We start from the raw sequence: 4,216 nt of genomic DNA on the forward strand, positions 1-4,216 counted from the left end.
CCACCGTTTTAGTAATTCTTCAGTGTCGTGACTGATGATGATATGTCAGCGATACCTGATTTACTCAGCACTCACTAAATGCTAAGACGCTCTGCTAAGTGCTCTTTATGTGGTATTTTACATCACGGAGCAATTTAAGAAAACAGACGTTACAGTTTCCTAGGGTATCTATCTAATGTGGTATCAAAGAATATTTTACTAGTTGGAGGTATGTTTCTCAACATCAGAGAGCATGTGCTCCCATAGAAAGATAACAGAGAGAAGTGGGGCGAAATCTCCCCTTTCTGTGTAGTTAAGGCAGATTACGTGTAGTGATGAAAGATATCATTTCTCATTAGGTTATTTCGAATTCTAGCTTGCTGTGTGGTTTCTCCGTTACAGTCACTTGATATTGGTGTTTAAAATGCAAAGATCAAGTGTATCAAATGCCATTTCTGAGGCCAACTGTTTGAGGTATAAGTGCTTCAAAAATATTTTTGTTTTTTAAACTGCTCATGGCCTTCTGTTAACTCATAATGGAGGGATCTATTGTGAGTTGATTTCGTCTTAGCTCCGAAGCTGGCTTCGCCAAGATGACACTTGACCAGTCAAAAAAAGGAAATGTATTTGATACCAATTGAAAAAGTTCAGACTATGTATAATAAAAAGACTCAAGCAAAATTTAGCAAACAGTTTATAGAAAGGACAATTCTTGGTGTAAAACTCATTAACTTTTTACTTTAATTTTCCTGACGGTATGATTGAGTTGAACTCGCACCTCCCTTTTAAAAATGTGATTTGGTACATTGTTTCTGTAATATATTTAATTCTAGTTGATTATCCTGGTGTTAATATTAAATATAGGATAACATGCAGGAAATATTCTCCTAATTCAGATGTCATTTATGCCTGCCTAAAGATTAGTTTTCGAATCATCCTTTTATTATGTTGGCTTTATCTATTCTTTCTTTGAGGTACCTCAGGTTTGCGCTTGAATTTAGAGAGTGGATACACGTGTGATTCCTTAGTCTGGTTCTGAAATCCTGCCTTCGGAAGAGAAGACATTACAGATCTTGATTCTGACAGGTTGGGATAAACACGTTTACTTTGTCCTGCAGGCAGTGGCATGTAGCACAGGCCTCGCCAACAGCAGACTTTGCCAAAAGTTCTGTTTAAAGAAGTGTCATTTGGATTTGCATTTTCTGAGTTCATAGATCTTTCCCATCTACTCAGCTTTTTTTTTTTTTTTTTTTTTGGAAATTGAGGATCATGTCTGTTAAAAAGCAAACAAAGCTTGTGTGACTGAGTTCTTCAGCTTAAATTTGTTTTCTTACCTATAAATTGGGAGAATAATAAACTCATGCCTCCGTTAAATGAGATGTAAAGCTTTTCATGTAGTGCATCGTACGCAAGCCCCTAAGAAATGTCAGCTATTATTACCATTCTGCTTTGCAGACTTCTGTAGTTTAAAGGCAAATTCTTTCTTAACAGAACCAAAAAAATTTTGAGTGGAAAGGGACTTCAGAGATCATTCAGCCCACTTTCTTTTCCTTTTTCCCTCCTTCCCTTTCCTCTTTTTCCCTTCCTTTTTTTTTTATAGAAAACTGCTCACAGAAGTTAAGACTTGTCCAAAATTGTAGCAGAATCAGAACCACAAAAGAACCTCTAGTCTAATGCTGCTCTCTAAGGATTTGTAGCCTAATATTTTTTGTAGATAAGTTTCAACCAGAACAAATTATTATTTTAATAATAAAATTTTCAAAAAGAATTGTTTTTTAAATAAAAGTAAGTACAGATTCGTTTCACACATCTCTGTGCAGAGGAATTAAATAAAAAGATACTAAATATAGAGAAATTAAATGAAGAAATAACTGAAAGATTTAATTCAATTTCCTGTTTGTATTAACTAGGCTGATCTTGAGAGGAGACTTATTAGCCATCTTTAAACATTTTAAAGACAGAATTCCTATTTAACTAAACGTTTTATTCATGTGTTGTCTTGGCTCATAGAAAACAGTTTCAGTAAGTGTTCTAAGAAAAGAAATAGTGATAAACGCACCCTCCATATGCACTGCAGCTCTATTATGTATACACATTAAGAAGAGGCTTGAGGAATGGCAATATAAGACCTAGTAACAAAAAAGTGGTTGAAGCAGCAGCTAAATGTCCCATGTCATGAGCTTAGGCAGTGAGTCCGGCATTAATTACCCGAAGAGAGAATGCATTCAAATGTGTCTTTTTTTTTTTTTTAACCAGGGAAACCAAATAAAATGACGCTTCTAAATACATATAGACAGAAAAATTAACAGAGGTGGAACATTAAGGTAAAGATGCTGAGGCAGCGACTTGTTCATCCAGCAGACATTTTTCGGGTCCAGGACAGTGTTAGATGCTGTGTGTACATCTTAAGCGTCCTGCCTTCAGAGACCTAACAGGATACAGGACACCATGATAGACTCGTACGTAAAGAAGGAGGGTTTGATGAGTTGCAGCAACTTGAAGACCTCTGTGGGTGCAGAAAGAGCGGTCAGGGCCTCGTCCAGGTGAGATGTTGGGATTTCATTCTCAGGTGAGGCGGGAGGCCATTGGGAGGTTTACGCAAAGGAGAGACATAATCTCGTTTAGGTCTTTGAGGTGTTACTCTGGTTTCTGGGTGGGAAGCGGAGCGATCAGTTAGGAGACAGTGACTCGTGATGGTCAGGGTGGCCCCTGCTGCGGGGGAAGACGGTGTGAAGACATGAAGTGCAAAGATTGGGGATACAGCCAAGGGGAAGCCCTGATGGGATGTAGGCCGTGAAGGAGAAGGAGGGTGTGAGCTGCCGGGTGGAGGGGAGGCAGTTTTCTAAGCATGAGAAGGAATAAAAGGGAACCAGGTTACGGAGGGAAATCAAGACCTCCGTCTTGGACATGAAGAATTTGAGATTGCAGTGACTTACCAAGTAAACACGTCGAGAGACAGTTGGATTTAACAATTAGAACTTGGGGAATTCCCTGGTGGTCCAGTGGTTAGGACCCGGCACTTCCACTGCTGTGGGCCCAGGTTCAATCCCTGGTCGGGGAACTAAGGTCCCACGAGCCACACAGTGCGGCTAAAACAACCCCCAAAAAACAATTGGAACTTTTGTGGAACACTGGGAGCAGATCAAAAGGCCTGGCAAATTGGGGAAGAAAGCCAGGGGGTGGCATTATGTCCAGCTCTGTGGGACACTGCTAAGAAGTTAGATAAGGTGGGCTTCCCTCGTGGTGCAGTGGTTAAGAACCCACCTGCCAATGCAACAGACACAGGTTCGAGCCCTGATCCTGGAAGATCCCACATGCCGCAGAGCAACTAAGGCTGTGTGCCACAACTACTGAGCCCACACTCTAGAGCCCACAAGCCACAACTACTGAAACCAGTGCACCTAGAGCCCGTGCTCTGCAGCAAGAGAAGCCACTGCAATGAGAAGCCCGTGCACCGCAACAAAGAGTAGACCCTGCCCGCCGCAACTAGAGAAAGCCGGCGTGCAGCAATGAAGACCCAGCGCAGCCAAAAAAAAAAAAAATTAGATAAGGCAACAAAAAAAGTTCTTACATAATACAGGTTGAAATCTTTTAATTTGTTGGAAGACCTAATGTGGGTGTTTAATGTGAATTTAGACTGGTGATTCTTGCTGATATTTATGTATAAAGTACAAATCTCTCTTCGCACCACAGAAGTTAATATTTAGCAATATAATTATTTTGAGATTCTTTAATTGATCATTTAATTTTGTTAAAGTCTCAGTATGAACTAAGATGACTTAAATTGGGTTTTCTGCATCACTGATTTTTTTGACTGTTGGACACTCACATTTAATGGGTAGAGTTCTTAGGTGGATTATCTCACCATGTACTTACAGACTTTTAATCAAGGAAAGACTTAAACTGAATTTCCCCAACTAGTTGCAAGTGGTTCTCCCCACCTTGAAAAATGTCTGTAAAATGTCAGCACTAATTTCGGAACAAGGCAAGCAGCTGGGGCGTCAACTACCCATTCATAGCGTGTGAACAAGCAGTCATTGGGGAACTGAGTGTAAATAACATAATAATCTTCCAAATAAGCGTGAGGAGAAATGGATTTCTTTGAGAATCTGGTGAAAGATATAGGCTCACCTGAGGAAAATCTTTACACACAGTTTCAGGGGGTCTTAGACCTCAGATTAAGACCCCGGCGCTAAAGCTGTGTGGGATCAGATTAGAAGCCAAAGCTTCTGCACTT

This window comes from Leucopleurus acutus (assembly GCF_964270905.1).
Source record: "Leucopleurus acutus genome assembly, chromosome: 1".
Classification (NCBI taxonomy): Eukaryota; Metazoa; Chordata; class Mammalia; order Artiodactyla; family Delphinidae; genus Leucopleurus; species Leucopleurus acutus.